This window comes from Heptranchias perlo, chromosome 29, assembly GCF_035084215.1.
Source record: "Heptranchias perlo isolate sHepPer1 chromosome 29, sHepPer1.hap1, whole genome shotgun sequence".
Lineage (NCBI taxonomy): Eukaryota > Metazoa > Chordata > Chondrichthyes > Hexanchiformes > Hexanchidae > Heptranchias > Heptranchias perlo.
Window position 1 is genome coordinate 17,370,224 of NC_090353.1, and position 10,840 is coordinate 17,381,063.

Sequence of the window (10,840 nt, forward strand, 5' to 3'; positions counted from 1 at the left end):
GGGGGTCAAGTGGGTTCAACAAAAAATTGTTTTGTTTATTTAACTCAAAACAAATGTACTCCTGATGAATTTATATCAAATATACATCATCAGCCCTGTGTTACAATGAGACACAATTCACATTAGATTACACTCCGGTTTTGCTCAGCGCACTCCATGGGGTATTGTGGAGTGGCCCTTGTATTTAATTGACCACAACTAGGAAATTCACTGCAGGATGCTGAGATGAAAGCTCTTGAGTTTGAGTTCCCAACAGGGAGCCGCACCCTCCATTGGCCTGTAGTATATCTGTGTGAGGTGCACAGGTCAATGGAAGAATAATGTAATCCCACCCCTACTTTCTTCATTTTATTGGCATGTCCTACGGCAGGTACCGATTCTCGATGCTTCAGGACCTTCTCTAGAATCCACCCAAACTTACCGGAGATTGAATCATCGTTTCAAAAGGGCAAAGGAATCATTGATGTTTGGTGGCTTTTTGATGATGGAGGTAGGAGGGAGAGATTTAAGGTGTATTTTATATTCTCTGTTATGTCCCTTTGCATTTTTCAGAATCCAACTATTTACGCTCTGATTTACCACAGTGGCAGCTGCCTCTGAACTGGTTGAAATATGCTCTACAAAAAGAGACACTGTTTAAAGGACCGTCAGGGAAAAGCAGAACATTTGAATAAGTTGGAAGGGGTATGATATTTACTAAAGGGTTAATATTCCAATTATTTGATTCATGTCAAAATGCCATCTCCATCCTACCATTTCTATCCAGCACTTCAGGACTTTCCACAAGATGGCCCCCAAAATGGTTGGACTCAAAATGAGTGAAGGATATCTCCATCATCTCCACCATCTCCACCGACCCGTAGGTCTCTTCTAATGTCTGGTGGAACACTGACCTCCTACAAGTACTGACTCAGGGCTCAGTTTTTGGCATGGAGCCTGAATTAACGCCTGCAACTTGCAGTTTGACACTAACAGTCAATGGGATGGCATTTTCGCCCTAAAGATGTTGATTCCCCCTCCTTAATTAAAGATGCTTCTCTTCTCAGACCTCTTGATTGTAGAAAGTGAATCTGAACCCATTGAAACGGAGGTATTGGGGCGGTGTTCAGGTTCCAGCCCCACGGCCCAGAAAATCCAGCCCCCGTGCCCAGGAAATCCAGCCCCCGTGCCCAGGAAATCCAGCCCCCGAGCCCAGGAAATCTAGCCCCCGGGGCCCAGGAAATCTAGCCCCCGGGGCCCAGGAAATCCAGACCCTGGGCCCAGGAAATCCAACCCCCCCCAGCCCAGGAAATCCAACCCCCCCCGGCCCAGGAAATACAACCCCCGGCCCAGGAAATACAACCCCCCCGGCCCAGGAAATCCACCCCCGGCCCAGGAAATCCAGCCCCCGAGGTCAGACAACCCGTTTGTATTTGTACCAATAATTTTTATTCACTGGTTTGTCTTGTTTGAATTTTGTGGGTCTGCAGGTTTGGAATGGTCTGTTCTTAGCGCTGTTACCTCATTGGTGGATGAATCCTAAATCGGAACAAAAGATCTGCTAGTATCTAATAGCTTTAGATATCTGCAAATTAAGGAGATCATGGATTTAAACGTGGAACCCCAAGGCTCTATGATATACACCTATGCCCCACGGAGACACAAATCTTAGAGATGGATTTTTTGACAAAGATGTACGTGTCACACTGTCCAGGCCCCTGACTGGCTGATCATCTACTTTCTTAATATTGTCAGATGTTTCACTGTTGCCATTGATCACATTTTGTGGGTGCCCGGTTTGAGTGTCCATCACTGTTAGGAGATTGTTCTCGTCAGACCTGCGTTGAGCTGTCACTGATTGGTGCTCTGTGTTACAGGATGATGAAACTACTCAGCAAATTCTGCATTGACTTTTCAGACATAGTGATTAGTGGGGAAATAAATACTAAACCTAGTGCTGGAAGATAAGGGCACAGTGCGGGGAGGTGAGGGCACAGTGCGGGGAGGTGAGGGCACAGTGCGGGGAGGTGAGGGCACAGTGCGGGGAGGTAAGGGCGCAGTGCGGGGAGGTGAGGGCACAGTGCGGGGAGGTGAGGGCACAGTGCGGGGAGGTGAGGGCACAGTGCGGGGAGGTGAGGGCACAGTGCGGGGAGGTAAGGGCGCAGTGCGGAGAGGTGAGGGCGCAGTGCGGGGAGGTGAGGGCGCAGTGCGGGGAGGTGAGGGCACAGTGCGGGGAGATAAGGGCACAGTGCGGGGAGGTAAGGGCGCAGTGCGGGGAGGTAAGGGCGCAGTGCGGGGAGGTAAGGGCACAGTGCGGGGAGGTAAGGGCACAGTGCGGGGAGGTAAGGGCACAGTGCGGGGAGGTAAGGGCACAGTGCGGGGAGGTAAGGGCACAGTGCGGGGAGGTAAGGGCACAGTGCGGGGAGGTAAGGGCACAGTGCGGGGAGGGGAGGGCGCAGTGCGGGGAGGTAAGGGCGCAGTGCGGGGAGGTAAGGGCGCAGTGCGGGGAGGTAAGGGCACAGTGCGGGGAGGGGAGGGCACAGTGCGGGGAGGTAAGGGCGCAGTGCGGGGAGGTAAGGGCACAGTGCGGGGAGGTAAGGGCACAGTGCGGGGAGGTAAGGGCACAGTGCGGGGAGGTGAGGGCACAGTTCGGGGAGGTAAGGGCACAGTGCGGAGAGGGGAGGGCACAGTGCGGGGAGGTGAGGGCACAGTGCGGGGAGGTAAGGGCACAGTGCGGGGAGGTGAGGGCGCAGTGCGGGGAGGTGAGGGCACAGTGCGGAGAGGGGAGGGCACAGTGCGGAGAGGGGAGGGCACAGTGCGGAGAGGTGAGGGCACAGTGCGGAGAGGTGAGGGCACAGTGCGGAGAGGTGAGGGCACAGTGCGGGGAGGTAAGGGCACAGTGCGGGGAGGTAAGGGCACAGTGTGGGGAGGTAAGGGCACAGTGTGGGGAGGTAAGGGCACAGTGTGGGGAGGTAAGGGAACAGTGCGGGGAGGTGAGGGCACAGTGCGGGGAGGTGAGGGCACAGTGCGGGGAGGTAAGGGCACAGTGCGGGGAGGTGAGGGCACAGTGTGGGGAGGTGAGGGCACAGTGCGGGGAGGTGAGGGCACAGTGCGGGGAGGTAAGGGCACAGTGCGGGGAGGTGAGGGCACAGTGTGGGGAGGTGAGGGCACAGTGTGGGGAGGTAAGGGCACAGTGTGGGGAGGTAAGGGCACAGTGTGGGGAGGTAAGGGCACAGTGTGGGGAGGTAAGGGCACAGTGTGGGGAGGTAAGGGCACAGTGTGGGGAGGTAAGGGCACAGTGTGGGGAGGTAAGGGAACAGTGCGGGGAGGTAAGGGCACAGTGTGGGGAGGTGAGGGCACAGTGTGGGGAGGTAAGGGCACAGTGTGGGGAGGTAAGGGCACAGTGTGGGGAGGTAAGGGAACAGTGCGGGGAGGTAAGGGCACAGTGTGGGGAGGTGAGGGCACAGTGTGGGGAGGTAAGGGCACAGTGTGGGGAGGTAAGGGCACAGTGTGGGGAGGTAAGGGCACAGTGTGGGGAGGTAAGGGCACAGTGTGGGGAGGTAAGGGCACAGTGTGGGGAGGTGAGGGCACAGTGCGGGGAGGTGAGGGCACAGTGCGGGGAGGTGAGGGCACAGTGCGGAGAGGTGAGGGCACAGTGCGGGGAGGTGAGGGCACAGTGCGGGGAGGTGAGGGCACAGTGCGGGGAGGTGAGGGCACAGTGCGGGGAGGTGAGGGCACAGTGCGGGGAGGTGAGGGCACAGTGCGGGGAGGTGAGGGCACAGTGCGGGGAGGTGAGGGCACAGTGCGGGGAGGTGAGGGCACAGTGCGGGGAGGTGAGGGCACAGTGCGGGGAGGTGAGGGCACAGTGCGGAGAGGTGAGGGCGCAGTGCGGGGAGGTAAAGATTTGTCACTGATGTTTGGTCTGCTCTAGATTCACTGTTGCTCGGCTCTGCTTCTTTCCTCAGTCTCACAGATTTTAATGAGCTGTTTGAGCTGTACAGGTTCCATGACGAGGATTGGGATAAGAAAACAGCAACAAAGATCAAAACCGATGTCCTGTGGCAAATTTCAGACAATGAACTGGAAATGTTCCGGGAGAAGTCTGAGCTTGCATTATCATTCCATTAATTTCTCGCTTGTTTCTTATTTTCCAATAATAATCTCACTGTTCTGACCTGTTTATTTTGAATCTCAGACCCAGCGTCAGATATGTTTGAACGAACTCTTGCAGGAACATTCCGGCTCTGCTAACCTCATAGTGATGTAAATTCCCAGATCCCGAGAGACCAGCAGCTCCTTCAGTTTTATTCATGTTTTTGGCAAAATTAGAAGCACTTGGAGAGATGCATCTCCCTTTAGAGTTGGGACGGGGCCGCAGAGGGGACAATAACAAGATTTGGTACAAGGCGGGCAAGGAGGACATAACCAATGTCAAAAAGTTTAGGGGGGACATGTCCCCTCATCCATTCCTCTCCCTAATGGTTGTAGAACTGAGAACTCATTAGAGTTCACTGCTCATTCAAACTAAATGCTACAAGAATCAAATGCTCCTGTCGGCCCAGTGAGTTACACAGAGTGCGAGTGCACAGTCCACTGTGCTACTGAGTTACACAGAGCGGGAGTGTGCAGTCCAGTGTGGTACTGAGTTACACAGAGCGCGAGTGCATTGCTGGTGTGGTACTGAGTTACATCGAGCAGGAGTGCATTGCTGGTGTGGTACTGAGTTACATCGAGCAGGAGTGCATTGCTGGTGTGGTACTGAGTTACATCGAGCAGGAGTGCATTGCTGGTGTGGTACTAAGTTACATCGAGCAGGAGTGCATTGCTGGTGTGGTACTGAGTTACACAGAGCAGGAGTGCACAGTCCAGTGTGGTACTGAGTTACACAGAGCAGGAGTGCACAGTCCAGTGTGGTACTGAGTTACACAGAGCGGGAGTGCACAGTCCAGTGTGGTACTGAGTTACACAGAGCAGGAGTGCACAGTCCAGTGTGGTACTGAGTTACACAGAGCGCGAGTGCACAGTCCAGTGTGGTACTGAGTTACACAGAGTAGGAGTGCACAGTCCAGTGTGGTACTGAGTTACACAGAGCGCGAGTGCACAGTCCAGTGTGGTACTGAGTTACACAGAGCGCGAGTGCACAGTCCAGTGTGGTACTGAGTTACACAGAGCGCGAGTGCACAGACCACTGTGGTACTGAGTCACATACAACAGGAGTGCACTGCTGGTGTGGTACTGAGCCTCACAGAACAGGAAAGTCCCAGGTTCCATTCCTAGTCTGTGCTGAATGATCTGATCTCGGCCAGGGAGGCAAGGTCACTACAATTTGCCTCTGTGTTCCTGGATTCGGGATGATGAAAACAAAATCAGCCAGGATTCCTGCTCCTGATCACTGTGGCACCTGCTGGAAAGTGTGTATCTGGATCAAGCTCAGCTGTGATACCCCCTCCAGTTAAATACCCCGCCAACACGCCTCGTCTAGCCTCACACATGAAGAATAGCTACTTTGGTAAGGTACTGGAGGATGGCCAGCACCTGAATAACCCGTACACCAGACAGCCAGAGTTTGCGGGAGAGAAAATGGAGAGAAGGAGGGTGGAAGAAGCATAGGTTTTAGAGACAGACAGATAACCTGAGTCTTGCAGTAACAGCCCAAATTATACCAGTTCTAAATTGGCAAGTTGAATTTTGGTAATGCCAACAATTTGTTGCCTCTCTTGTAGGGATGAGGCCTTACAACTCAATAACTGGGTTAATTCTCTGCCCCAGTTGCACATGCTTCCTTTGTGCGTACCCCTGTTACACATACTTTCTTTGCGCATAACCCTGTTACAAAAGCCTCCTTTGTGCGTACCCCTATTACACAAACTTCCTTTGTGCGTACCCTATTACACATACCTCCCTTGTGCGTATCCCCATTGCGTATTCTCCCTTTCCACATACTCCTGTTTGTTATCAAAGTCTGTGCTTCATTGTCTCCAATATTTTCTTTCCCTTTTCCTCAGGAGCCTGCCCATCGCACGGAAAGGGACTGTGAGCATTGCGCTCTACATGGCCCGGCTAGTGATCCTTTCCAGGAATCTGCCAACAGTCCTGCTCATCCGAGGCAACCATCAGCGTGTCCTCACCTTCTACTCCCAACGCAGTCTTGGCAAGGCTTCCAACCTGAAGCCTCATGCACCAGGCAAATCTTGCACAACATAACGGGTTATGAAAACCTCAAATAATATACAGAAGAAAAAATCGAACCGTTATGGGAGAACTGAAATCTAGCTTCTAGTCTCGATGCTGGTGTTGGTGGAATTCTGCTCGCTGTGCATGGTTCTATTTGGCTTTGTAGTATCTTCTCAAGCCAGATTCTACGCTGTTACCTTGGAGGGTTGGGAGAGCCATGCTACGGTTGTGAGTGAGGACAGGAAGTCCCTGTTCTGAGCACTTCTTTCCTGGGGATAGACAGCCCATAACGAGGGGGAATTGGTCACAACAGAACATGCCCTCCCCTCACACGTTTCCACCCACTGTTCCCCTACAACCGTTTCCAGTGTACTCTTCAGAAGTTATTTCCGAGAGTTGTGAAATAGTCTCGCACAGTCCATAGAGGGGCCAGTATGATTTCTGGGTTTATAACGGGGAACTTCTTGTTGCTAGGTTGACGGTCACTCCTGCTGTGGGCCCCCTCTGACTGACCTCAGTAAGCGGTGTGGCAATTGGCCTCAATGCCCCTGGGTTAGGAGAGAAACTCAGCTCTTGATCACCACCGAGCGTTCTCTGCTGGTAAATGCACCTGTGTGGACATTGGATGAAGATAGGATTGGGCTTCCCTGTGATGGCCATGGCAGTTGAATAGCTTGGCAACACTCCCCGTCCAGGCTCACGCCATGAAGAATGGCCACTTGGGTGAGGTACTGAAGAGCTGTTGGTGTCTGTGGAGCCTGTACCCCTGCGCAGGTCAGCACCCTCAGGAGGTGAAAGAAGATTGGGGTGGGGGAAGGGAAAGCTGGAAACTTTTATGAATCAGACTGCAACTGAAAGCTGACCTGAAATAATCAGCACACAGCAGAGGTTGGATCACATCCATTGTGCCTCACACCAAATTCTTAAACTAGAAATGGTGGCTTTCTCGCCAGTTTTCTTAACGAGCCTGGTATATTTTCCTATAAATCCCAGTGTAGAACCTATGGGTTCAACTTTTTGTATTTTTCATTTTAGGTTTTTGTTGATTGATAAAGCAATGGTCACAAATTAAGAATTTAAGGGAATTAACATCCAACTCCCCTGGCGGATGGTGTTCAGAGATCTCTAAATTAGATAATTAATTATTTTAAATAATGAAATAAAACCTCCTGAGATAACCTATCAAACCTTCAAATGGAGATAAATGTGGTGAAATGAGCCGAATTAAATCCTGCCAATGACCCCCCTGTAACGGTGTGTGTTTTTGGTTTAATTGCCCATTCTGACCCTCTACAGAATGGGTTCCAGCAGCCGTGAACCTTGAGTTGAATCCACTGATTGTGAAGACACTCACAGCCTGTAAAATAATTAACTAGATTTGTACCTGCGCAGTTACCGTGTCTGATGTTCTCCTCCAGTCTCGGGTTCTGATCACGATTTGCACTTTCAGACGGTTCAGGACAAACCTTCAGACAAATACTTCTTAATCTTTGAAGCTGATTGCTGACTGAGGTTCACTCGCCTGTCAGCATTATCTGAGAATACTTAACACGTGACTACTTGCTATTTTATTCAGGTCCTCTATAGGTGATAATGTCAAGGAGACTTTCCTCTAGGATACCAAAAGTTGCATTAAATCTTTATTGACACATTTAGTGCTGAGTTTGAAATATTCTGGATGTGTTACTATCATAGTTGACAACCTTACTGCAGATTATTGGATATTTTTGTACTTTTAAACTTTACTTGCCCTAAATGGCCACAGATATTGCTTTTTCTTTAAATTATTGTGTTTGATAGTGAACTGCCTGGTTTCCACCCTTAGCTCCCTAGGCCACAAATCAACAGGAATGGGTAGGCTGCGCTGACAGCTGTGAGGGGAGAAGGAGGAAAGTGAGGAGAGAGGCAGGAGCGCGAGGGTGGTGGAGGGGGGGGGGTGGTGGGGGTCGGGGGTGAGGGCAGGGTGGGGGGAGGGGTCGGGAGTGAGGGCGGGGGCCTGGACCCAACACTTCACCTGATTTTCCGCTCCAGTGGGAAGATCTTGCAGAGGCACAACCACGGGAGGAGGAGTATGGGTTGTGTCTTCGGATGCCCCCCCCCTCCAGATCCTGGAGTTCCAGGTCATGCCTTGGCTCCACCTTCCGCCCACCATCTCCTCAGCACTGGGAACTCGTCAGCTGTGGGGTTGACCCGTGTCCCACTTCAATCTGAGACGCCGTGTGTTACTGAACTACCTTGGCTGCCAAAACAAAGAGCAGCGCTGGGCACTGGGTGTGTACATAAAAACCAATCTAAAACAATAATTGCATCAATGAGGTGAAGCAGGGTCGTGAGGCTCTCAGGCAGATGGCGAGAGGCCTCTGGGAGCTTTTAATATTGTTTTACCTGTTCTCAGAGCAGCGGCATGGAATGACTATAACAACGGGCTCCTGGATTGGTTTCATTTTCTATTTTATTTTTTGGGTAATCCTTTCCCCCTTCAAAAGCCCGGCTTGCCATCTGGAACCAAGCTCCAGGCTGCCAGCCTGCCAGGCCACTGTACCCAGCTTTCGGGCAGCCAGTAGGCACTGGGCCGGTGTGATCTCCCCTCCAATTGTTTCTTTATTCATTGGGAGCTCGGTGGACCAAGTTTAGATTCAACATCGGTCGATGATTGCTCTGTGCCTCCACTGATCAGAGTTAGACCGTACTGTTCACCATGCAAGATCTCACAATCACATCCAGCCAGGATCTACTGTCTTCACCCCCACACATAATTTAATTAACACGTCTGCAAAATAAGTGAAAGTTTTAAGAGACTAAATCAGGCAGAATGAGCCTGACCAGAACTGAAGTCTTCATTTTTATTTGAACCCAAGGCCTAGGCAGAGAGAAAATTTATTAAAGTTTGCCGAACCCAATGGGGAGATTGGAATCTTAGAGTGAAGTGTCACCGAGTGCCTAAACAATCCGGATAATGAGGATTTTGTGTAAACCTCATTAATATGATTAAAATATGTTTTTAGTTGTGGCGTTTTCCTGGTTCTGTTATTTTCTGTTGTCTAGGACGCTATTTATTAAACTGATGTAGTTCTACATCCTAGATGCAGATCAATTACTGGTCCAGGAGTACAGTGATCTACACTGTGAGGCCGGAGGTGGGGGTGGGCTTCATATGTTGCCTTCAATATCAGTAACTGAAGCCAAATTTTTAAAAACCTGCGGATTTTATTACTGTCTCTTCCATATTGTCATCTTGCCGTCTTTATTTTACATCAATATTTGAATATAGTAGTGTCAGATGGCACATATTCTTATATTATAGCAGGGAATGCAGGCTTGTTGAATCAGAGAGAGGGAGAATATAAAAACAAGACTGGCAGAAAAAGGGTTGACTTAAAAGAGAGAACAGTTGAAAGGACTGTACCATCATTTAATAAAAAGGGAAGCAGTACAAGTCCTGCATTTAAACATGGTCCATAAACAAGACCTGTTTGGTATCAAACAGGTCTTGTTTATGGACCAGGTCTAAATCCTGTTGCAGAGATACCTGGTAAAGAAGGAAAGCTGCAGCAGAGTTTGATTTTTGTTTTGAGTATTGGGTTATTGGTTCGCACTGTAAACTCACCTTGTAGTCCGATAGAATGATCTGCTTGATGAGTGTAGTGTGTTTACTCAATTAAATCACTTCAATAGCGAATAGAAGTTGTATTTGACCACACTGGGCTGACTCCTGTTCCAAACTGAGAGTGACTATGGTGGAAGGAAAGGTGACAAATGATGAAGCATGAGGCAGAGTATCCATCAGATCCATAAGTGCCTCATCCCTCTTGTGATACCTGATTTCAGCCAGAGCAGCAATAAGGGCATTAAAATTGGCCTCAACAGCCTTAGACTCGCCAGAGTTCATGTCCTGATCACCATCCAATGAACCCATGTTGGAAAGTGCATATCCACTGGCCAAGGACACAATCAGGCTTAGTTGTCATGACCTCAGGGTCGAGTATATTGCCCACACTCACTGTTAAGGTTCACGTGTGAATTATGGCCATTTGGGTAAGCTGCCAGAGAGCACCTGGTGCTTTTGGAATAAAAGTCAACAATTTCCAGTGCGGTGGGGAGAAAACAGGCCGATAAAGGAAGAGGTTCCTCATTTGTATTGGACAAACATTGTACATCTGCCCAAAATGCCTCACACTAAAAGTTGTGAGAGTAGACATAGGGAGATTTGCTGCAGTGATTGGGACTCGTCAAGGTGGACTACTGGTGTGCAAACTCAGACAAAATTGGTTACGTAGGAACAGGAGTAGGCCATTCAGCCACTCGAGCCTGATACGCCATTTACTTAGACCATGGCTGATCTCCATCTTAACTCCATCTACTCGCCTTGGCTCCGTAACCCTTAACACCATGGCGAAATGAAGAGAAACCCAGCCCACAGGAGCCTGTTAGTGAGAATCAGCCCCAGGCCCTTTGGATGAAGCCACCATCTTGTTGCCTTAGAGTAAAAACTTCACCTGTCTCAGCTCCAGGGGAAATCACAGTGGAGACAGAGAATGTAACCCAAAATAATCCATTTTATTGCTGAGAATGTTTCTCAATACAAATCTAATTTCCCAGGTAGATGTTGTTATGCGCTGTATTCCCCCCTCCCACCCCATGCACCAAATGACGACACCAGAACACAGAGGAGAGGCTGACTTGGGCC

At 50.1% G+C, this 10,840-nt stretch overlaps 1 pseudogene; it reads left to right on the forward strand.

The window, feature by feature from the left end:
- Window positions 1-6,183, forward strand: part of LOC137299575 (solute carrier family 12 member 2-like) — a 30,943-nt pseudogene extending 24,760 nt beyond the window's left edge.
- Window positions 6,184-10,840: the final 4,657 nt, after the last annotated feature.